The sequence below is a fragment of the Rhipicephalus microplus genome, unplaced genomic scaffold (genome assembly GCF_043290135.1).
Source record: "Rhipicephalus microplus isolate Deutch F79 unplaced genomic scaffold, USDA_Rmic scaffold_113, whole genome shotgun sequence".
NCBI lineage: Eukaryota > Metazoa > Arthropoda > Arachnida > Ixodida > Ixodidae > Rhipicephalus > Rhipicephalus microplus.
The window spans coordinates 33,623-59,452 of NW_027464685.1; the positions used below are offsets into that span (position 1 = coordinate 33,623).

General features: G+C 47.0%; 1 long non-coding RNA gene across 1 annotated transcript; it reads left to right on the plus strand.

The window, feature by feature from the left end:
• The first annotated feature begins 6,442 nt into the window (after window positions 1-6,442).
• LOC142790475 (uncharacterized) lies at window positions 6,443-25,517 on the plus strand. The gene is made up of 3 exons (XR_012889533.1): window positions 6,443-6,728; window positions 7,282-7,416; window positions 25,184-25,517. It is a non-coding gene; the product is annotated as an uncharacterized LOC142790475 (long non-coding RNA).
• The last annotated feature ends 313 nt before the right edge of the window (window positions 25,518-25,830 follow it).

The following is a 25,830-nucleotide window of genomic DNA, read 5'->3' on the forward strand; positions in this document are numbered from 1 at the left end:
GGAATTCTCCCGGCGAGAGGGGGGAGCCTGAATGGGGAGGTGGGGGTCGACGACACAGTCGGTCAAGAACCGGTTCTCCCCGCAACTCCTCTTGCTTGGTTCCCTAGGGCCGGTCGTAACAGTCTTTCGCGCGGGGGGGTAAAGATCTCGATGGGCTGAGGTTTGCAGCCACTGTCCGGAGAGGTCAGCGCCGGTAGTCGGTTTGGTGACGACCGTCTTTGATGAAGTAGAGGGCACCACCTGCTTCATTGTGGGCTCAACAGACATCACATACGCACATGAAAACACAACTATACTCAACCGGTGAGCGCCGGACAATTCCGCCAAACTCCACCAGGCAATTTTACTCTTTAACTGATATTAAAGGAAATACACAATTTATTCAAAATGTTACTCATACGTTAAGGTGACACAAAACAACAACACTGGAAGCACACCGAACCCGAAACCCTAGATAGCCGTGTCTTCAACGTTTTCAAACAAGTACACCTAAAAGAGTAAAAAAGAAAACAATCACTAGCCCTTGTCTAGGTCAGGAAAAAAAAATACCAGAGTTCTCGAGACATCCTCTCGCGTCAGGGACATCGACTCCAGCCATCAGCGTTGCCACGGAGTACACCCTTTTTGTAGCGTATTTCAAACGTATATTGTTGCAAAACGAGGCTCCAACGCAGCAGGCGGCCGTTCTTAGAGGACATGGTCTGTAGCCAGGTGAGAGGACAATGGTCCACTTCCACAATGAACTTGCTTCCGGCAATATAACAAGCCAGTTTCTGGACTGCCCAAACCAAGCACGCACATTCCTTTTCGCTAGCGCTGTAAACCTGCTCGCGAAGGGTGAGTTTCCGGCTAACATAGAGGACGGGATGCTCTTCATCCCCCTCATCCCATTGACTAAGAACTGCCCCCATGCCTCTATGACTAGCGTCGCATTGGACTATGAAAGGCCTCGAGTAGTCCGGTGAACTAAGCAAAGGTTGGCTCGACAAGGCCGCTTTCAAAACGCGGAAAGCCTTTTCTTTCTCCTCATCCCAGTCGACCATTTGGGGCTCGGTCTTGCGCAACGCGTCAGTAAGAGTGCTGGCAATGTCGGAATATCTAGGGATGTACTTACGATAGTAACCAGCTATTCCCAGAAAAGCCCGAATATCGGTTTTTGTTCGGGGCTGGGGAAAGTCTCGGATAGCTGCCACTTTCATTTCAGAGGGACGGCGATGCCCTCGACCGATAACATGCCCGAGATAGAGTGCTTGTGCTAGCTGCTTGTGCTAGCTGTGCTAGCTGTGCTAGATGCTTGTGCTAGCTGACCCTTGGGCGCCTTTACCGTTAAACCTGCTTCGCGTAGGCGTGTCAGTACTGCTCTCAAATGCGCCAAGTGTTCTGGCCAGGACGAGGAAAACACGGCGACGTCGTCCAAGTAAGGCAATGCGAAGTCCTCTTGACCCCGCAAAACCTTATCCATTAAGTTTGAAAAACAGTAAGGCGCGTTCTTTAGGCCGAAACTCAACACTTTAGGGCGGAATGTCCCCAATGGTGAAATTAATGCAGCATACCGGCTCGCCCTCTCAGTGAGCGGCACCTGCCAGTAACCTCTCACTAGGTCTAGCGTGGAGATAAATTCCGCGCTGCTTACCCTCTCGACGCGTTCCTCAATGTGGGGCATTGGGTATGTCTGATCCTTGGTGATGAGGTTTAACTTACGATAGTCTACGCAAGGACGCGGATCTTTGCCGGGTACCTCCATAAGAATTAACGGGGAAGTGTAATCACTTTCACACGGCTCAATCACGCCCAATTCCAGCATCCTGTTAACCTCTGCTTTTATTAGCTCAAGCCGGCGAGGTGACACCCGATACGTCTTAGATTTATTTATTATACCTCAAAAACGCCAGGGAGGGGTGTTACATGAGGGGTGGGCAATACAGGGTTTCTTCCATGTGCGCTTTGAAAAGAATGGGGCTGGAGTGGCGCACGACGTGGGACGGAAGGTCATTCCAATCCTTCGCTGTCTGAACGAAGAATGACCGAAGGTGAGCAGTTGTACGGGCATGCGCAGGGTAAACTGGGTAGTTGTGGTTAGTGCGGGAAGATATGCGATGCGCGGGCATGATAACAGATGCGTCGGACAGTGAGTGAAAAAATTTATGAAAAAGAGCTAATCTAGCGACTTTGCGTCGCAGTTCAAGGCTGGGAAGATGTGCTTTAATCTTTAAGTTAGTAACGCTTGTGTGGCGCGAGTAATCAGAATATATAAACCTAGATGCTCTATTTTGGACAGATTCTAATGTTTTGGATAGATTAGGTTGGTGGGGATCCCAGACGGCGCAAGCGTATTCAAGCTTCGGACGGACTAGTGTTTGATATGCTAAAAGTTTAACAGAAGGGGGAGCAAGTCGTAAATTTCTTCTTAGGTAACCAAGGACTTTGTTTTCTTCGTTAGAAATGTTTGTTATGGGGGAGGACCAAGTAAGATCTGGCGTAATGTTTATACCTAAATATTTGTAGGAATTCACCAGGGATATTTCGCAACCAGAAAAAAAGTATGAAGTAGCCGGGTGAGATTTCCTGCGATGAAAAGAGATGACGGAGGTTTTCCTAATGTTCAAAGTCATGAGCCATTTTTTGCACCAGGTTTCTATAGTTATTAGATCATTTTGAAGGATCTGGGAGTCATTAGGGCAGTTAATAGGACTATAAATCACGCAATCGTCAGCGAATAGACGGATTTGGGACGATATATTGCTAGGTAGGTCGTTAACATAAATTAAAAATAGAAGGGGACCGAGCACCGTACCCTAAGGTACACCTGAAAGGACAGGACGCGTGGTAGATGATGTCTGGTTGGAGTAAACGAACTGTTCCCGGTTTGACAAAAAATTTCGTATCCATTCTAGAACTGCTGGGTCAATGTTTAAGCGGGAAAGGTTTAAAAAAGGCGTTTATGGGGTACTTTATCGAAAGCTTTTTCAAAATCTAGGAAAAGGGTATCTACAGGAACATTCTGATCTATACTTGAGCTGATGTCGTTAATAAAGAGCGCTAGTTGTGTGTCACAGGAGAGGCCTTTCTGAAATCCGTGCTGACTGGGATGGAAAAAGTTTACAGAGATCAGGAATTTGACTGTTTGAGAATAAATTATATGTTCTATTATTTTAGAGCACACGCATGTTAGTGACATGGGCCGGTAGTTTGAAGGCTAGGATGACGGACCTTTTTTGGGTATCGGAATGACCTTGCCAACCTTCCAGTCCCGTGGCACCACTCCAGATGACAGTGATTGCTGGAGGATGTGCGACAATATGACAGCACAGAGATGTTTGGTATTTTTTAAAACTTTAGAATTAATACAATCAATACCAGCTGATGACGTCACTTTTAAGGAATCAATGACTTGTATGATGCCATTTGGTTCGAAAATGACACTGGGCATAGCAGGGCAATCATGGGACGGCACACATGAAGATACATCGGGAACACATGAAAATGCATCGTCAGGTTCATCAGTAAACACTGAGCAAAACGTGGAGTTTAGTGTTTCGGCGACCTTGAACTCCGGGATGGGAATAGTATCTTCATCTAGTAAAGAAATGGCTTTAGCATGGGTTGGGTTGATAGTGTTCCAGAACTTTTTGGGGTTTGTGCGTAGCATGTCTGGTAGGGTTGACGAGAAGAACGTCCGCTTAGCGTCCAAGATCATGGATGCGTAAAGTTTTTCAGTCTCACGATAGTTTTCCCTAGCGTTACTGGATTTTGATTTTTTGGCTGACCGATATTGTCTTTTCTTTTTGTTGCTAAGTCGTTTCAAAGTATTATTGTACCATGGCGAAGTAGGCCGTTCTGTGATGGTAACTGTGGGAATGTACATGTTTATTAATTGCTGCATTTTGTTTTTGAAGAGATCCCAGTTCTCGTCAACAGAACGTTTGGAAAAATCCACGAGGAACCAAACGGAAAAGAAAGGTAGTTCATCATTCATTCCTTGATAATCTGCTTTGTTGTATAGGGTTATCGTCTTCTTTACTTTTTTTTGGATTGGGCAAGTTGCATTGAAAAGTGGCATGAATGACGGCATGATCACTGAAGCTGCTCGGACTAGAAACGGACGAAACTTTATCTGGTTGGGTCGTGAGAAATAAATCCAGTAAGCTTGATGAATTAAAGGTCGTTCGCGTAGGAAAGCTAATCATTTGAGATAAGTTGAAAGTAAGGCAAGTATCTATGAAGACACTTTCAGTGTTCGGTTTCGACATTGCTAATGCTAGATCAGACCAAGTTATCGCCGGAAAGTTAAAATCACCAAGGAGGAGAATAGGGGCGTTATCCGATGCTGACGTTAATAGTTGTAGAGCATCATGAAGCTCACCAACGAAAGAAGGATCGGAATCAGGGGGGCGATAGCAGATGCCAATGACAACGGGTGGAACGGCAGCTTTGCAGTGAATAAAGACTACTTCAAGACTCGAAGGAATGTCGACAGCGCAGCATTGTAAACTGTGGTGAGCGGCGATTAACACTCCACCACCCCGCTTGTTTTTGCGATCGCAACGGAAAATATCGAAGTTGTTGAACAGAGGAAGCAATTCAGAGTCCAAGATAGATGCATTAAGCCACGTTTCGGTTAGGAGAACTAAGTTACAGTCACTTGCTTGAATTAGGCTGTGCAAGGCATCGCGTTTGGGCAGTAGACTCCTAATATTAGTATAGATGAGCGAAATAAGGTTTACATTAGACTCGGTACGGACTTTAGCAGATAGCTACGGGGCACGTGGGACTACCATTTGCGTAGTCGGATCAAGAATGTAGGTGACCTTATCGATGGTTAATTTTCGGTATGCAAGTTTATAGGGTCGGGACTGGGCTTTGCCAAACGCAATCAGCTGCTTGTGTATCAAGCGGGTGTTAGGCGAGTAATCTTGCGAAATGCTATACGTGGTATTTTTCAGCTTATTTGCGTTAGAAAGAATACGGTCTTTATCTTTGAAATGCGTGAACTTCACAATGATCGGTCTATTTTTGTTAGAATGGAAAGATCCCAGTCGATGTGCGCGGTCAATATCACGTGGGTTGAGCGTTACTTTGAGCGTATTTTTGCAGAGATTTATGATTAGTTCCTCGGACTGGGCCCAGGTTTCGCGATCCGAATCAGTGTGTCCATAAAATATGAGATTGTTTCGCCGGGCGTGATCGTTTGAATCGTCAAGACTGCAGGTTAGTTGCGATATTTGTTCGGAATTTTTGACAGTAACTGAGTGAATGACCTCAAAGTCTGCCTGAAGTGTGCCTACGGCGGTACATTCTTTTTCTATTTTAGCAAGCCGTTGATTAATATCGTCAAACGTTTTAACATTCTGGGACAGTGTAGTTTGCATGGCTTTCATTTCTTTCATAAGGTTGTCTTGGTTTAATCTAATTTCATCGAGTGCTGCCAAGATATCACCAGGAATTTCGCTGGAAGCGGAACGTGTAGTAGGACCTGGATTTTCTTCTATATCGCCGGAAAGAAGTAGTAAATTTAGAAAACAGTAGCAGTATTGACACAAGGCAGCAATACAATACCGTGGGCTCGGCAACACTATCAATGCATAGTACCGTGTTGGTTTGACAAATATAGAGTAATGGTTAGTTATGGTGCATTCAGACTACGGACCGAATCCGGATATGTCGTGGACGCGGACAGCTAATCCGCGGATGGTCCGCCTGCAGGCGCATCCACACGACGGATGGTGTCCTAGGGGAAAACAGCCGGATTACCCTCGACAGCAGGTTCGGCGCTCACCTGCGCCCGCTGGCAGCAGACCGGTTTGAGAGTATTCAACATAGATGCCCGCAAGAAGCGAAGCTTGGCTGCGATGTCTGTCGTGTTGTGACAAATGAACGAGCAGTGTTATTCTTTCAGAAGAAAAAGGAGTTGCTCGCAGGATATTCTTTCAACTACAGTATTCCCCGCTTGTAGAACTTCTAAACGTGTCTCCCGTCTTTCTTTTTTTAGAAGCGGCACGTCGCCGGTTGTAGAAGTTGGAATATTTCACCACCATGACGGCTAAGAATCTCGCGTGTTAAGCGACGGCGGCGACATTTCCCGAACCACCAAAAGTGATTTCTGCGTATTTAATCACCTGAGAACAAAGCCTCCGGAAACTAAGTAAACAATGCTCAAGCGTAGATGATGCCGACCAGTCATGCAGCTATCCGCGAGCCATGGAGGACATGCCACGAGCAGACGAAAAGTGTACTGGTTGCCAGAAACCCCGAGCTAATCCGCTGAAGTATCGGCTTTCTCCCGCCAGAATCCCGATGTGAGAAACAGGTTGGGTTCATCCGTCCGCGAGACGCGCGGACGAGTCGCGGACGAGGGGAATCACTGATGTGAGGTCACGTGACGCGCCGTCCGTCCCGCCACATCGGGATTCGATCCGTCGTCTGAATGCACCATTACCTGCACGAAAAACAGGCGTCGCAGGTAAGCGTCCGCCATCCTTGACGTGTTGCCGAGCCCACTGGTGGGACCATGGGTGATGTTCGGGCTTTTATCTTGGCGGTGAATTGGCGGCGTCGAATCGGTGATGTGGTTGGCACGTGACATCCGGGAGGGGGCGAAGCGGGGCAGATCAGGTGGCGGTTTGGCGGTACATTGCGCATCATCCGTGTGAATTTCCATGAAGGGCGGCAGCGGCAAGTCGGTTGGGCGTAGCGGCCGAGGGTGCAGCCACCTTACTGGTTCCGACGAGGTAAGCTCTATGTCATGAGTGAGGACGGATGTCCGGCCTGGCACGCTTACAAATCTGTCCTGAAACTCGGTCAAAAGACCACGCAATTCCTGCTTCTGCTTCATTGTCAGTTGTGACTTTGATACTAAATCCTCAACTCTTTTCTCGATCGGGACTTCGTCCGATTCGGGAGCTAATTCAGGGATTTCTGCCGGAACCTCTTCTGGAACATTTAAAGTCATGTTCACGATGGCTTCCCTCTCTTTATAGGGTTTGAGTAAGTTGCTATGATACACCTGGTGTACCTTACGACTTCCTGGTAAATTTACCACATAGTTGGTGTCAGACAATTTTCGAGTAATCTCGGCCGGGCCGACCCATTGCACTTCAAGCTTATTCTTTTGGGAGGGCCTCAACAACATGACCCTGTCTCCTACAGCAAAGTGTCGTGCTTTAGCTGTCCGATCGTAGTAAAGCTTAGCCTTCTGCTGTGCTTTGGTCATCGCACTCTCGGTCAGTTCTTGGGCTTTTGTTAGACGATTCAATAAGGTGAGGACATATTCCACTACTACAGGATCATCACCCTGACCTTCCCACGACTCTCCCAGCATACGAAGAGGAGATCGCCGCCTGCGGCCGTAAACAAGTTCCGCTGGCGTAAACCCTGTTGTCTCATGTGGTGCAGTTCTTAGTCCAAACATCGTTGCAGGTAAGCACATTTCCCAGTCAGTTTTTCGTTCAAAACATAAGGCTCTTAACACTCGCTTCATCACGGAGTGAAGCTTCTCTATCGAGTTCGACTGCGGATGGTAGACTGAACTATGCAATAATTTCACGCCACACCGCTCTAGAAAGGTTGTCGTTAAGGCACTCGTGAAAATGGTGCCCTGGTCTGATTGTATCTCGGCAGGAAAGCCTACCCGGGCAAACACGGACAGAAGTGCGTTCACTACTTCAACGGAACTTAGCTCTTTTAGCGGGACCGCCTCTGGAAATTTAGTAGCTGGGCAGATTAAGGTCAGGATGTGACGGTAGCCTGAAGTTGTCTTGGGCAAAGGACCTACTGTGTCAATTACCAACCGACGAAAGGGCTCCGTGATTACGGGTACCAGCTTCATTGGAAATTTCGCCTCATCTCCCGGCTTACCCACTCGCTGACACACATCGCAAGATTTTACAAACCTCTCTACATCTTTAAAGCATCCAGGCCAGTAGTATTCCTGTAAAAGACGATCTTTCGTCTTCTTTACGCCTAAGTGGCCTGACCATGATCCTCCATGCACCAAACTAAGCAAATCCTGACGATACGCCTGAGATACGACTACCTGGTCCAACTCTACCTCTCGCCTATCTAGATATTTTCGATAGAGTATGCCGCTCCTCTCTTGGAATCTCACATTTCGTTTGGCGATTCCCTCTTTCGAACTGTCCTGGAATTGCTTAAACGTCGGGTCCCCCATTTGTTCGGTTATTAATGAAGCGGGGCTCACCTGCAGCAGCCGACTGAAATTATCCGAAGTTGGCATGACACACAACTCTTTCGTATTTCCTTGTACCTGGAATGTGTCACCCTCTGTGCTATCCTCTGTACTACCAGGAATCGGCTTGGGAGCAACGGCATTTTCTATTTGCTTGGTCAACGAGGCGTAATTGACCCCTTCCGATTCGGGAGGAGGTTCATCGTCGCCTTTAGGAATGGTTGCCTCCGCGACTACGGCTTCTGCAGCCTGTTCTCGCACAAGTCGATTTGTTACCGTGGTGTCCAACTCGCAACCAGGCCCGTTGTCGATTTATTTATTTATTTATTTATTTATTTATTTTCATACCTCAAGGGCCTCCTAGAAGGAGGCATTACATGAGGGGTGGTACCAGCGACAGACTAGAACAAAAACGAGGGTAGGGGTGAGGGGGAGATGCGCTACCAACATAACTATATACAAGATCATCACAACAATAAATGAGTGAAGAAGCATAAAAGAAACTACATGGCCAGACACGCTACATGTTTTACATTGGGACCAATCAGAGTTTAAACAGCTTGGATAACCGCGCTTTACAGCAGTACAATGGTGCAAATATACAAGTCAGAATGCAAACAACGGCAATGAGCTAGGTAGCTATAAATTTGGTAAAAACAGAAAACAATATGATGTCAGAAGGCAACGCTCTATTACTTCGCCTGCACTGACAAAAATGAAAGACAGAAAAAACGGGAACCATAAAAACGACATGAGGATATTACACAATTCCGGGCGCGGTAAGCAGCGATTTAAACTGGTCAAGGTCTTTGGTCTGTACCACGTGAGCGGGAAGATTGTTCCAGTCTTTGGCTGACCGAACAAAAAAGGATTGCGCGAAAGTGTTAGTTCGTGGGCGGGGGTATGAAACTTGATGTTCGTTTTTAGTGCGAGTGTATACATGTGATTTTGGCGTGACGTAGGAGTTTGGTGATATTGAGTAATGAAACCTATGGAATAATGCCAGCCTTGCTAGTTTCCGACGGTTGTTGAGGGGAGGAAGGGACGCACGCGACTTGAGATTTGTGACGCTAGTGTATGAAGAAAAATCGGAGAAAGCAAATCTAACAGCCCGGTTTTGGATGGCTTCTACGTTGTCGATGAGGTAACGCTGGTGCGGGTCCCATATAGCGGCTGCATATTCTAGTTTTGGACGGATAAGGGTTTTATAGGCCAACAATTTTAAGTCTGAAGGAGCAAATTTCATCGTGCGCTGCAGATACCCGAGGGATCTACTGGCGCTGGCGATTACTTTGTACACGTGTACTGTCCAAGATAGATTGTTGGTGATATGGACGCCTAAGTACTTGTACTCTTTTGTGGATTGTAATGAAGAGCCTTTAAGGGTGTAATTGTGAAATAATGGGCATGCGCGCCGGGAAAATGACATTAGTTTGCATTTTGGTACGTTTAAGGACATTTGCCAAGTTTTACACCAATTTTCAATATGAAAAAGATCAGATTGTAGATTAATTTGGTCTTGCTGACATGTAATTTTGGAATATAGCACACAATCATCCGCAAATAGGCGAATGTTATTAGAAATGCCAGACGGTAGATCATTAACATAAATTAAGAATTTGAGGCTTGTTTGCCTCAGTGAATGTTGCTCTCGCAGCCAGCGCACGTGCCTTCGATCTAGTCAGTGCCTGCACTATGCCTTCTCCCAACGTTAGACCTTTCTCCTTCAGCGTTTGATCTGACTTATTTGAAAATAAGTAAGGATACTGAGGAGGTAGATATGGCGATACCGCGGCTTCCGTTTCCAACGTACCAAATGTGCCTTTAAGGACAACTTTAGCTACGGGAAGGCACTGACTGTTTGCTTCTACGGCTTGTCTAATCCAGGCACAGTCTCCTGAATACTGTCCGGACTGAACAAAGGACGGATGAACTACGTCCATAGTGGCTGCGGAGTCTCTAAGAACCCGAGACTGCTTGCCGTTCACAGTAAGGTCGTACATATAGGGCTCTAAACACTTCGTGTTCTCGTCGGCTTCATTAATAGATAAAAAGGCCACCTTTTCTTTAGGGCAATGTTTCGCGAAGTGCCCTGTTTCGTGGCAATTGAAACAAGCCGCCGGTTTTTTCGCCTCAAATTTCCTTTTGCTTGCCTCTGCCGACGCCCCATGGTTAGATGCCTTGTTTTCCTCACCCTTTTGTGCGAGACTTGTCGGTTGTTTTCTAAACGGCGCCTTATTCGGTAGTAGGAATTTTTCCCTTTTAGGCTCGCTGTTTGCCCCGAGGGCGCGGCGCGTAACGAATTCTTCAGCGAGCTCTGCGGTTTTCGTTACGGTGTTCACGTCCGGTCTATCCTGCACCCAGAACCTCACCTTTTCTGGTAACCTTTGATGGAATTGTTCGAGACCAACACACTCGAGCACCATGTCATGATTCCCATACGCCTTTGCCTCTTTGAGCCACTCCCCCATGTTGGCCATTAACTTGTAAGCAAACTCCGGGTATGAATCATTGTTCTCTTTTACGGCGTTGCGAAATTTTTGTCTGAAACCTTCCGCTGACAACCTGTATTTCTTGAGAAGGCTCGACTTTACCTCACTGTACTCGTCAGCTTCCTTTTTCGTGAGGCGCGCGATTACTTCTGAGGCCTCCCCCGGAAGTACGGACAACAAGCGTTGAGGCCATGTATCCTGGCTGAAACCTTGCCTTTCACAAGTTCTCTGAAAGTTGACGAGGAACAGCCCAATGTCCTCCCCTAGCTTGTACGATCTGATTAGGTCCGTTATTTTGAACCTGACCCGCTCTGCGGTACCGGATGCCTCGCTGCCTCCTGCTCTACTATTATGGCTAATCTCTAGCTCGAGGCGCTTCATTTCAAGCTCGTGCTTTCGCATCTTATCTGCCTCGGCTTCTGCCGCTTTCCTTTCGGCCTCCGCCGCCTTTCTTTCGGCCTCTGCCGCTGGCCTCTCCTGAATCTCCTCGACACATTCTGACAGCTCGTCATCCTCCGCCCCCAATGCGAGAATCGCCTCTATCAGCTCTGGCTTTCTTTGAGAGTCCGACACCTCCAGATTTAACTCCCTTGCAAGTAGCAACAACATGGACTTTCGCAGGGATCTCAGATTCATGGCTGCCTCCAGTACCGCTGTCTCTGTTCCACAAAGATTCCTGTCCTGCAACTAATTAACCTTGACGGCAACGACAGCTCTAGGTTTCTGCCTTGCCTCAAGTTTTCCGTTAACTTAATCGACAAAAAAAGCTACAAAAAGCTCTTATACGGAATCCCACCGCTGCCACCAGTTGTTGGGACTCCGGGTCCTGCCGGTCTCGTTTTCGGTAGCTGGCCCCGTCGCAGGATCCATCGTCCAACAATGCAGCGAGAAGAAGCGTCCGAACCAACGACAGAGATTTATTTACATGTGGAGAAGTGATCAACTGATCCAAAGAGAGAAGAGAGAGCGGTACAAAACGTCTTCGGCATTTTATAGCGCCGCGTTGTCGACACTGGGCGCATTGTCCGCATCGTCAGCCAATACGGTGGCCCCGGCACCTCGGCCACGAGGGAGGGGGAAACACCTCTCACAACACATGGAGTGGCACAACCTAACACGATGTCCATATATGCTCCTGGCGCCCTAAAAAATGCCCAAACATGGTCACGAACGCACAGCAGATTCCGGAATTCTCCCGGCAAGAGGGGGGGAGCCTGAATGGGGAGGTGGGGGTCGACGACACAGTCGGTCAAGAACCAGTTCTCCCCGCAACTCCTCTTGCTTGGTTCCCTAGGGCCGGTCGTAACAGCCTCCTAATTTTTTGAGCATATACCTGCGTTTGACCCCATCGCTGCCCACGAGCAGGTTTTTCATATCTTGGTATGCACTCCGGCACTCCAATAACCGTATTCTGTCCTTCGCATTACATGACCCGTCTCGGTCATGTAATGCTTTACAAATCTAATTATGTGCTTTGGCGACGAAGACAAAATTTTTGTTAACATGTTCCTGCCTTTTTTTTCGTTGCAATTAAAATTACTCCACCCGGGCCAAGCACTCATCTACAAACTTGTACATAGAAAAGTACAAACACGGCTGAAGAGAGCAACGGCAGTAGTTTTTTTTTTCCTTTCACAAATGCTATCAGCGAATACCAATAATAATGATTTATTCTACCTTCCCACTATTTTTTTATACTGTAGGAACTGCATTTCATTAGCACTGCCGCTTTCTACGCTCCGTATTCTGCTTTTTGTGCATGGATTAGTTAGTCGCATCGCCTCCCCCCCCCCCCCCTCCCTATCATGTAAAGTATGGGGCTGACTTCGCGCCTCACTCCTGGGTTACTGGGAGGGCACGGGGGGGGGGGAGGCTGCTTTTTCCTTTACGCACACACCTATGCTTACGTGCCATAAATCACGCATGATTGTGCGACACCCCCTATAGCGTACGGGAATCCCAAAAATTTCGACGACCTGTTCTTTAACGTGCACTAACGTCACGCAGAGGACGGGCCCCTGTAAAATTTTGGCTGCATCGAAATAGGACTGCCGCGGCCGCTTAAAAGAGCCGCGACCTTTGGTTTGACAGCTGAGCTCTGCAATCGTCGAACCTCCGCGGCGCACATCACAGAGTACAAGCGATACTTATACTACAAGGAGTTAGCCGCGCCCTCTCCAACTTCTCCACCCCGGTGGTTCCCGGCATTCTGACAACGAAACAGCAGTAGGTGAAAAATGTTTCGCCGGTGGTGGTGAAACATTTAATAACCATTAATCAGTTACAGAGAGGTGATTGGGTCGGGGCCTTGTCGGCTTCGCGTAGCTCTTTCAGGTGATCAAACCGGTGTCGCACGGCCACTTTTGATCGCGATCGGATCCGATCCGAATGAAATCTCTCGATCATGGTTCGCTTCGATCACGCAAGCTTAAAAAGGAATTTCAACGCTGTTTATATGATTCCCACCCCCAGTCGGTCTTCGTCGCGATCAGCAAAGCACAGCGGAGCACCGCTGTTATATAGCCGGCGTTTGCAATTCAGTTTTGCTTCTAACGCAATCGGAATAGCTGATTTAAGATGCCGTACAACCATCTTCCTTCACCCAAGCGTTGCTCGTAGGCGTAGTTCTTCGTAATAATTGTGTACGACTGCAACTAGAATAATAACGTTCGAACTCTCATTAGGTTCGCTCCACATAAGCCACTATGCATTCAAACTCCGAAGTATGTAGATAGGCGTACACCTGCCCATCCCTTCACACAGCTTCGTTTATCATATAGCCGCATGTTGTACAACCAACAGTTAGCCGTATCGAATACACCTAATTTGAGTAAACACGCATTTTTGTAGATGTGGTATTGCGCATTTCCAATTTCTACGAGCCTGGGCATCAGACAGCCGGCCACGTTCACAGTGCATCGATACTTGTCGAATCGTCCCTGAAGAGAACCAAAACCGTTCCGATTTCCAATAAAGCGCGAACCGCCCGAAAGCAAACGAGAAATTCAACGCGCTCGACCAGCAAGCAGCCCGCAAAGCTGAGCGCGATCAAGGTCCAAACATGCCCAATTTCCCCAATCGCGAGATCATACGTACGGCTGGCGCCCCTGCTAGAAAAGCTCACTAGATCAGCTCAAAAGCTTTCTTAGCCCATCGCACAGTTCGATTTTTACTTTCCTTCCATCCCACGACTCAATTCGCATGCTATAGAAGTGGGAAAACGCACGAAAAGACGCCCCGGTGGTGAGCAAAGCTTACCATGTATCATGAGGACAACAGGGCGTCATAACGGTCGAACGAACAGCCAGCGAAGATTGAAATTTGAGTTGCAACGTACAAATTCGGGGAAATCGTGGACTCGACTCTTCCTTGCGTCTCATCTTATCCGTTTGAAATTTGTACCTAGGGAGTCGCTAGCTTGTCGGAAGGAGGCGGTTTGAACTGGTTGGAAGCGTTCAGCCAGCCGAAGAGCCTTGCCCGGGAGATACTTGTGAATCCGCGCGCGTGAGAGAGAGTCGGCCTTGGAGCGAAGGGTTGCGTTCGCTTTGCTCGAAGTCGAAGCGGTTCAACGGTAGACGTTGAGGCGACGAGTAATTTTGCAGCGATCACCGCTGGTTTGTCGTAGGATTGCGCTGTGATTAAACTTCGATTATTTTGACACCGCGCGGTCAATGGTGATCGAGAATGGAGCTCTCGTGAGGTCCACCGTGTCGCATGGAAGTTACACCGGTGATCGAGAAATGAAAAAAAAAAAAGAGAGTCGAACTCAACCTGTACACGCGTGGTGTGGTGTGCGTGAAACTGAAGCGTTGGCGTTTTCTGACGTCCTTAGAATGACAGACTGTCAAGCCAAGATTTTGTTTCCGGAAAGAAATAAAGATATGCCACTTGTATCTGAGATCGCGCGCGTTAATTTTTTGTTTCCTTTTTTTTAGTTGTTTTACTGCCTGGCGCATTTTTTTTAATCTGAAAAAAAATCCTTCCTCCACCCCATCACATGTAGATGACTACTAGTTCGTAAAAATTACACAGTAAGCAGTCAAGACAACGCGCAACAAATGCAGTTAATAAGTCTGAAGATGAACAGCCGAGCAGTTCGAGGTCAGAGTTAACCCTAACATTCGCCTTAACTCGGGGTTCGCGGAGTTTAGTACTCGACTTACATTCGGGCACGCGAAATGGAGGCAAGATCAGAACAGCCTTCGCAAGGCACATCTACGAATGGTTCACTTTTAGAAGCACGAGAACTGCTAGCGCGAGTCACCGCGGCATTCAAGATGGCGGACGCCAATTGTACCACGTCTGCTTTCAGTTTTTCGCATTATGGCAAAACACGAGAGAATTTTCGCATTATGGCAAACACGAGCAAACGCAACTTGTACCCCTGCATTTCTTTCCACAAATTGGTGTTTCCTTTTTTATCGCTATATTCAAAAAACAAAAAATGCCGCAAAGCCTGGTCGTCTGCTCGGAAGCGCGCAACCCGCGTCGGAAAAAATCGTCTGTTCCGTGACCGTTCAGGCGCGCCACGTCTGGCACCTCCGGCACAGTAGCAGCTTTGAAAAACGAATCAATTCACGCGCAGATTACCTGCAAAATGTGGCTGCGCCACAGCGCGATTTTTTTTTTCTGAAAGAATGGCTTACAGCACGCACCATAACGTTGCAGCAGCCAAGCCACTTTTTTGCAGCTACGTTACGCGCTGAAATTTGCTTATTTGTTCGTTTCGAATACTACCAAAGTTTCGGGAACAAACATTACAATAGTGCAGAAGTGTTAATTTCTAATACAGTAATAGTTTATCGAAAATTTCGAAACGCTCAAATATTCGCTTATGCATATTTTTTTCGTTACATTAAAATACAACGATGAAAAGGCCAATTGTTGTCACGAAGAAGCAACACTACATTCAAAGTAGAAAGTTATTTGGGGGCGAAGCTCCCAAAACCATTTGTTTGTCCGTCCCTTGTATATGTCTCGTGGTACGTGACCCCCTATAGCTATATGACTCATCCAACAGACAGACAGACGAAAAGACAGACGAGCAGAAGGATTGACGGACGCTTCGTCATGCACTCCGTGAAAATGAATTTTTTTTCGTCCTAACTTTTAAAAACGGCGCTTAGCTGTAGGGTCATGAATTGTAGTCGGAAGCACACTCACATTACTCCTGAACGCATTCACAAAACCTAACCAGAAAATCTGCAAACAAAAAAAAAAACCCACTAGTGGACGTCTGTGCTAAGTAGTAAAAATTGCCTACACAGTAAGCACTCATGAACACGCGACACAGGTGCAACTAGCAATTAAGTCAGCTATGTAAATGAGAAAATGTCTCTTGCTCACCTTCGATGCGTGGATGATCGCAGAGCTCCCGTCCGCGGCGTAGGATACACGAGTCATGTCTACTCACAAGCACACACCTGCGAGAAAAGATTCACAAAACGCGCACAACGTCAAAAAGTGTCCCGTCACTGGAAGCAAAAAAAAAATCGCGTATGAAAAACCTTGCATTGGTTGCAAATCGACGTGAAGCTTCCTTTTGAAGACCGTCGACAACGTTGACGTAAGACCAGTCTGTACGGCCTCTTGAGACCACGACCTCCCAACAGACAAACGCGACCAAGCCCTGCGCGGAGTTCCAGACGAGATCTCGGAACAAAGAAATCAATCGAAGCGCAGCATTTCGGCAAAAAGCGGACTCACCTAGAGAACGTCCTTTGGCCGGTGCAACCTCCAAGGTCAGAACCACAACCTGCGCAAGTACCCGTAACCCCAAACCTCAGAACAAAGAGATCCAAAGATAACGGTCAGCGCAATCTGAACTCACCGGCGATACGTCCTCCCTTGGCCGAGTCTCCAGGGAAAAAAAGTTTTACCGCCTGTCCCGCCTTTTTTATACCTTCTGTGTGACGTCACTATCCCTATGGAAATACTGATAGCTACCCGAGCTTCAGCACTGTGGAGGCGCGGGGACGAAAAAGAAAGGGAAAGAATTTCTTTGAATTTTCCCCATTTGTCACGGTGCGGGCTTTCGCCGCCGAGATAATGGTGGCGGGAGTTCCCCAGACGGCCGAACGGCTTGCATAATCTCACTTTCTCGTCACAACAAATCAATGAAGCCGATTCCTACTCGAATTAAATGCAGTATGATACCCTCGGACGTCCAGTGATTGTGTTACGGAGGGTCTTCGACGTGAAAATCGCAATAATTTGAGGGGTTCTCTGTCGGCTACCTCGCCGCTGAGACATTGAAGTTAGCATTCAATTCAAAACCGGAGGCGTATAAAAATCGTCTCCGGTCTTCAATAAGCGTCGTTCGACAGTGCCGTGATCGTAGGTGAACTCTTTCCGCGCACATTTGGAAAAATTACGCGCTTTTTTACGCTAGGGAACGGTGTAACATGCACAGCTGCTACGAACAGAAGTAGCAGACTGCAAATGAAAAAACAAACAAAAACTACGCGTTGTAATCGAGGACAAAGCTCGATAGACGACCTGTACGTGGACCGCTAAGTCCCATAGCTCGTGTTGTGTGTCGGATGCGAACGCTGAGAACTGGGAAGCACGCGTAGACACGTTCGAATTGTCCTCGCGTGTTCTAGAAACAGCGTTCGAAGAGAAACAGGGCGACCTCGACCTGCTGTTTTAATAACTACGGCCAGCGTGAACTCTCTGAATCAACGCGGCTAGTTCGGCAGCGTTAAGGCATGTTAGGCAACGCCGCTTGTTAAGCTGGGATGATGACGGCCGGCCCTCGGGCCACTCTATATGGCCGGACACTGCTTCGCTTCGGCGACCCCTCTGGCCCGGCTCACTATCAGGAGCTGTAACCGCGGTTGCGAGCTGCGCAGAGCAGCCTCCTATCGCTCCCGGTGTCCTGACTCTTGCTATGGGGCCTTGGGTTTGTTCGGACAATTCGTAAATGCGTCACTGAAGTTGACTCTGGTTCTAGAACAAATTGCAAGACTCGTTTCTTTTTTTTTTTACGCGCAAGTTAGTAAGTCGCCGTTTGTGCTCTCGACTTCACGTCAGTGTGTCGAGTACATGTTCAACTTATTAAAAACTACGAGAGAAGTACTGGATATATTCTATAGAGATTTTTCACATTTAAATAAATGCAATAGACAAAAACATGTGCAAATTTTCATAGACTATCGTGAGTTTTTGCACAAGTTATGGCACCGTACTTTAGAGTGTGCCATGGACCATCGAGATAGCGATAGGAAAGCTTCATGCAGGAATGAAGAGTACGCTAGGCCATTGCCAAACGAGTAGCAAAGTCATCTTGACCCAATGTAGCTTATTGAAGCACCATCTTTTTATGTAAAGCGTAACGCCACGCTTCTTGCAACACTATTTTAGTGTATTGTGGCATACCTGCATTTTTTTTCCTAAGCATTTTGTGAAAGCTTCGGTATGGATAGAGTATAATAGCAATCTCAGTTGTCGCTAGAGACTTCCTGGCACTTCTGTTAGGTACAACAGTGCCTAGTGAGTGTCTTGCCATTGTGCGACTGAAGGACAATAGTCAACACGTAGGGGGTCTGCCGAAACATACAGTGCAGTTGCAGAACCCGCATTCGTTGTCTGCGGCTATTTATGTCATCTGGGCCTGCAGCACTTCGTCTCGGATATCAAATCTCTGTAATTCTCAGCACTGTAGTACAGCTCAGCCCGTTCTATTCCATTGTTACAGCTGCTGAGAAGAGTTGGCAAAAGCACTACGTTTTTTTTTTTAAATTTTATTTTCAGTGGATAGGCACCTGGTTACACAACATAAAAACTGCCGTGTTTTCGTTCGGCAGCATAGCAACTATGCCTATATTTTGGCCTCTACGAAACGCAGTTGTTTTCGGTATCAAAACAGAAACCGCGCTGCCGACGTTCCTTTCTTTCCAAAATAACTTTATTGTTCGCAGAGAGCGCGCTTCGTACCGTCGTCATTCCTTTCTTCTCCTAAGTGTGGATGTTAGGGTCAGAAGCGACAATGAAAACCTCAATGGGCTCTCGCATGTTCACATCGGCATCTGTCGCAGCCTCGTGGCTCTCGGATAACAGAAAAAAGAAAAAAAAAGGCATTATTCTTAAAAGAAAATAACTGGCTCCATTTCTGAGGCCCCGCACAACATATTAAGTACGTGTATGCTGCCATGAAGTAAACCCAGATTTCATTACACGTACGAGAAAAAACTACGAAACTATGCACTCTATACGCTCCTCACGCAGTGCAGGGATGTTCTTGCTGAAGCACAATAAATCCGTTTTTTTTCTCTTTTAAACGTATAAATTGTGAAATATGAAACAATCGTAGAAAACGCAGTATTGACCAGCAGGCCCGTACCCTGATTTTTTTTTCAGGAAAGGGGGGGGGGGGAATTGAAATGGTCTTTTTTCGATCCCTATGCCACGGTGAAAAAAAATTCGTGAGGGGGGGGGGGGCAGGGCCCCAAAGTGCCACCCCCTGGCTACGCCCCAGCTCACCAGGTGTGTTTGACGGGCTCTGGTTTTTCTAAAGTTTAACTACTCGTAGAACAGAAAAAAAAAATATGTGACAGAGTCGATAAGCTTGGCATTTAAAATTCCAGCGAACGAAACCAAAATATTGGGCTGTGTTTTTTTTTACTCCCGAAAAAGGAAGTGTACTTTGTAAAGCACACCAGTGCCTTAATGTGTTATTCAAAGAGTCAGCGAATGCGCCAGGCAGTAAAACAACTAAAAAAAAGGAAAAAAAATTAACGCGCGCGATCTCAGATACAAGTGGCATATCTTTATTTCTCTCCCAGAAACAAAATCTTGGCTTGACAGTCTCTCATTCCTAGGACGTCAGAGAACGCCAACGCTTCAGTTTCACGCACACCACACCACGCATTTACAGGTTGAGTTCGACTCTCTTTTTTCATTTCTCGATCACCGGTGTAACTTCCATGCGACACGGTGGACCTCACGAGAGCTCCATTCTCGATCACCATTGACCGCGCGGTGTCAAAATAATCGAAGTTTAATCACAGCGATATCCTACGACAAACCAGCGGTGATCACTGCTAAATTACTCGTCGCCTCAACGTCTACCGTTGAACCGCTTCGACTTCGAGAAAAGCGAACGCAACCCTTCGCTCCAAGGCCGACTCTCTCTCACGCGCGCGAATTCACAAGTATCTCCCGGGCAAGGCTCTTCGGCTGGCTGAACGCTTCCAACCAGTTCAAACCGCCTCCTTCCGACAAGCTAGCGACTCCCTAGGTACAAATTTCAAACGGATAAGATGAGACGCAGGGAAGAGTCGAGTCCGCGATTTCCCGGAATTTGTACGTTGCAACTCAAATTTGAATCTCTGCTGGCTGTTCGTTCGACCGTTATGACGCCCTGTTGTCCTCATGATACATGGTCAGCTTTGCTCACCAACGGGGCGTCTTTTCGTGCGTTTTCCCACATCTATAGCATGCGAATTGAGTCGTGGGATGGAAGGAAAGTAAAAATCGAACTGTGCGATGGGCTAAGAAAGCTTTTGAGCTGATCTAGTGAGCTTTTCTTGCAGGGGCGCGAGCCGTACGTATGATCTCGCGGTTGGGGAAATTGGGCATGTTTGGACCTTGATCGCGCTCAGCTTTGCGGGCTGCTTGCTGGTCGAGCGCGTTGAATTTCTCGTTTGCTTTCGGGCGGTTCGCGCCTTATTGGAAATCGGAATAGTTTTGGTTCTCTTCAGGGACGATTCGACAAGTATCGATGCACTGTGAACGTGGCCGGCTGTCTGATGCCCAGGCTCGTAGAAATTGGAAATGCGCAATACCACATTTACAAGAATGCGTGTTTACTCAAATTAGGTGTATTCGATACGGTCAACTGTTGGTTGTACAACATGCGGCTATATGATAAACGAAGCTGTGTGAAGGGATGGGCAGGAGTACGCCTATCTACATACTTCGGAGTTTGAATGCATAGTGGCTTATTTATGTGGAGCGAACCTAATGAGAGTTCAAACGTTATTATTCTAGTTGCAGTCGTACAGAATTATTACGAAGAACTACGCCTACGAGCAACGCTTGGCTGAAGGAAGATGGTTGTACGGCATCTTAAATCAGCTATTCCGATTGCGTTAGAAGCAAAACTGAATTGCAAACGCCGGCTATATAACAGCGGTGCTCCGCTGTGCTTTGCTGATCGCGACGAAGGCCGACTGGGGGTGGGAATCATATAAACAGCGTTGAAATTCCTTTTTAAACTTGCGTGATCGAAGCGAACCATGATCGAGAGATTTGTTTCGGATCGGATCCGATTGCGATCAAAAGTGGCCGTGCGACACCGGTTTGATCACCTGAAAGAGCTACGCGAGGCCGACAAAGCCCCGACCCAATCACCTCTCTGTAACTGATTAATGGTTATTAAATGTTTCACCACCACCGGCGAAACATTTTTCACCTACTGCTGTTTCGTTATCAGAATGCCGGGAGCCACCGGAGTGGAGTAGTTGGAGAGGGCGCGGCTAACTCCTTGTAGTATAATTATCGCTTGTACTCTGTGATGTGCGCCGCGGAAGTTCGACGATTTCAGAGCTCAGTTGTCAAACCAAAGGTCGCGGCTCTTTTAAGCGGCCGCGGCAGTCCCATTTCGATGCAGCCGAAATTTTACAGGGGCCCGTCCTCTGCGTGACGTTAGTGCACGTTAAAGAACAGGTGGTCGAAATTTTTGGGATTCCCGTACGCTATAGGGGGTGTCGCACAATCATGCGTGATTTTTGGCACGTAAGCATAGGTGTGTGCGTAAAGGAAGGAGCAGCCTCCCCCCCCCCCCCTTCCTATGCCCTCCCAGTAACCTAGGAGTGAGGCGCGAAGTCAGCCCCATACTTTACATGATAGGGAGGGTGGGGGGGGGGAGGCGATGCGAATAACTAATCCATGCACAAAAAGCAGAATACGGAGCGTAGAAAGCGGCAGTGCTATTGAAATGCAGTTCCTACAGTATAAAAAAAATAGTGGGAAGGTAGAATAAATCATTATTATTGGTATTCGCTGATAGTATTTGTGAAAGGAAAAAAAAACTACTGCCGTTGCTCTCTTCAGCCGTGTTTGTACTTTTCTATGTACAAGTTTGTAGATGAGTGCTTGGCCCGGGTGGAGTAATTTTAATTGCAACGAAAGAAAAGGCAGAAACATGTTAACAAATATTTTGTCTTCGTCGCCAAAGCACATAATTCTATTTGTAAAGCATTACATGACCGAGACGGGTCATGTAATGCGAAGGACAGAATACGGTTATTGGAGTGCCGGAGTGCATTCCAAGATATGAAAAACCTGCTCGTGGGCAGCGATGGGGTCAAACGCAGGTATATGCTCAAAAAATTAGAAGGCCCTCACAGGGCAGAGCGAGTGAGAGATAATTCGAACTGGTTTTATTGCGGCATTTGCACATCAGACTTCAACTTACAATCCTGATGTGGAGCACGGCAGACATATTTGTCATTCATACTAGTTATCTTTTTATTCAAACAAAATTGTGTGTATCCGACGAAGCACGTGCGCTTCAAGCAAACGCGCTTCAGCAACACTGTAGCGTATTTTGTTACACAAAAACAGGAGTATCTCCTTTGAGGCTTTTACAAAAAAAACTTAATTCCAAACGAACCCAAATAAATGCACATTAGGTTTTTCAAGCGGTTATTTCTGATATCAATAACGAATAAGTATTATCTCTAGGTCACTATATTATTCTCACCGGGCTGAGCAGACGACTGGAAACGCTTTGGCGAATAAGCCGCCAAATGCCGAGCAGACGTAATGAATCTCTGCTTATCCGAAGGTGTAAAAGATTAGCTGTAATAAGGCAATAGCGATGAAGCATAGACTAACATGGACTCTATGAGCAAATACATTTACTGCCCGTAAATGCAATCAATACGCACTTTTTTTTAGGGGCGAAGCTCCTTAGGGCGTGGGCTGTGCTTCCCCTGTAGCCTGTATGTAGCCACCTCTAGTTTAGTTCTTGCAGTGTTCACTAGATGGCGGTACCGTCCCCTGTATGTAGCCACCTCTAGTTTAGTTCTTGCAGTGTTCACTAGATGGCGGTACCGTCTCCTGTATGTCTCCTGTATTTATCTCCACGCTAGACCTAGTGAGAGGTTACTGGCAGGTGACAGGAATGCAGCAGTCATGAAAAATAGGGCACTGTGGAATTACAATAGGTATGATGTTGTGAGAGGAATATGGAAAGGGGTCATGGTTCCTGGGCTGACGTTCGGCAATGCGGTCTTGTGCATGAGATCAGAAGTTCAAGCAAGATTAGAAATTAAGCAACGTGGAATAGGTAGGCTTGCTTTAGGAGCTCACGGGAATACACCAAATCAGGGAGTTCGGGGTGATATGGGATGGACATCATTTGAGGGCAGGGAAGCTAGCAGCAAGATAAAACTTGAGAAGCGATTGAGAGAAATGTGGGAAGAGCGTTGGGCTAGGAAGGTTTTCAGCTACTTGTACATGAAGAATGTCGATACAAAATGGAGAAAGCGAACCAGGAAGTTGACTGGTAAATACTTAGAAAACAGCAGGTGGCCAAACCAAAAAGAACTATCGGTTAAGAAGAAAGTGAAGGAAACGGAGACTGATATGTGGAGAATGGGCATGATAAAGAAGTCCGCACTAGAGATCTATGGAACGTTTAAGCAGGAAATGGCCAAGGAAAGGATCTATGATAATACTCGGGGTAGTTCTCAACTGTTTGAGGCCAGAACGGAAGTTTTGCGAACCAAGACATATCGGGCCAAATACGAAGGGGTAGACACAGTATGCAGTGCGTGTGGAGAGGAAGAAGAAACTGCCGAACACTTGATAATGTTCTGTAAAGGGCTTCACCCTATAGTTCAGGATGATGGCGCAGAGTTTTTCAAAGCACTGGGGTTTACGGACCGGGAGGGCAAAATAAACTTTAAGCGGGTAGACTTAACTAGAAGGAGGTTATCTGATTGGTGGCTAAAGTCAGGGCACGAGTGAAAATTAAACTCTTCACTGCAAAGTAGGAATCCTCAAACTCTTTTTTTTAAGGAAAAAAAATATAGTTTTTGGTTCATTAGGTATTACGGCTTGGTGGCGCTAGCCACCGCCCGATCTAAAGGGTACAGCCATATCCATCCATCCATCCATCCATCCATGTAGCCACCTCTCGTTTAGTTCTTGTAGTGTTTACTAGATGGTGGTACTTGTAGCTGATGATGAAAAGATGCAAGATGTTATAAACTAGAAAGCGGTACTTGTAGTTGATGAAAGACTCGAGATCTTATAAAATAGGAATGATGTCACATATGGCGCGTGTCATTGGTTGAAGGCAATCGTTCGATTTAGTGCGGCGACGTACGCTAGGGGGAGCGTTGTAATAAAATCCGTTCGCTGTTGGCGCGCGCTCGGAGTCGCCGGATGGATAAGGCTGCACAGCGGAAAGAGCGCAAGGCGGCAGCAGCGCGCGCTCGCAAACAGAATCCCGATGTGCGAGCGCGCGAGGCAAGGGACATCGCAAGCCATCCATCGTCTAAGAACAAATAAAAGTTGATTTGTGTATATACACACACAGCGTTTCTCACGTCTTTACATGATGATCGACTGGGCGAATTACACGGAAGATTCACAGTTTACCGATGAATCCCTCAGGAGCTTCGCCCATTCATCATCATTCACCCCGTGAATATGCCGTTATTTTTTTAGTTTGAAGCTATGACACCAAAACTATAGGTGGAAATAACACTACAGCTCATTTCATAAACGCTATAGCATGTAGAGGCGAGCGAAAGGTTCTTCCTGTTGCTCCATGTTTACATTATTCCGACATTTAGACTTTGTAAAGTTACACACTATGTGTTTCTGGTACATGCGTTAAACTGGCTGGCACCTGAATTAAAGCCGTTCGCAAATGGATTAAACATGGTGACACTTGGATTAAACTCACTGGCACGCGGCCTAACTCAGTTGGCACTTGGATAAATATGTCGGCGCTTCGACTAAATGTTTACCACATGGATTGAATAGCGTGGCGCTCAGATTATTTAAATGGCGGGTCGATTATTTAGGCTGGCACTTGGATTAAAGTGAGTGGGAAGACCTGCAGTGCTGGCTATTTTATTTTATATACGTATGCACCGCTACGGTACAGCTGTCATCACGCCGGGTTAACGTCAATTGCAGTTAAACTTCATCCGCTGAACTTGATTTCTGCCGCAGTATCCAGGACTACCATCCTCGTGATCACCAGAGCTTCGTATCAGCTTACCCCTTCTGGTGTTGCTGTAATATCCTTGTTTTAGTGGTCATCCTTGCACACCTGTAAACAACTGGTTGTAAAAAGCATATTCGGCTGTCAAACATTTGTCTTCGACGTGCAATTGTACATATCTTTAGCTGCACGCCGTAACGTATCGCTCAAAAAAAAAAACAACTACAGCACAGTTACTTCCCATGCACATCCTTCGCATAACATTGATTCCCAAGGTATGGGGGTCCTTCCTAATTTGTTTTTTTTCTCTGACAGGTTCAGCCGCGTCCCTTGCATTCCTCCTGCACTGTTGAGAAGAAGCCTGGACAGTACCCACAATAGAAGGCCGACATTCGGGACAGGATCGAAGTTCATGCTCTCTCTCTCTGGCAGCTCTAACCATGAAGGCATCAGTTGGTCGAATGTCCGAACTGTGAAATGTGAAAAGTCATACAGCTCGCTGCACTGCTATGTGGTTCCCACGCGACATATACACCTGCTACATTCGACACAGCTCACGTTGCGTGTTGCCCTTTGAATATATAGCGTGTGCGTGCGTGTGATATGCGTGCGTGTGCTAGAGAGAGTGAATAAAAGAATTTTTGTGTGTTTTGGTATACCTCATTTACGCCCAGCGAGCGCCCTCACCTGCGCTCTCCGTATTCATTATTGACTCGGCCGCTCTCGGCTGTGCCCATGCTTCAGAACCTGGCTAAATTGTATCTATAGTGGGTAAAGTATACAGTGGGTCGGGGTGGTAAATGTGCACTGCCATGCTTAGACTTGGGTAAACCTCGTCACTCGGGCGCGGTAATTGTGCTTGCTTCATGTTCAACATATGCACACACGCACATAGACGCATGTCCGCGCACACAGACAAATAGTGAGACAATAGACTGACGATCGTCTGTGCCAAAGCACCC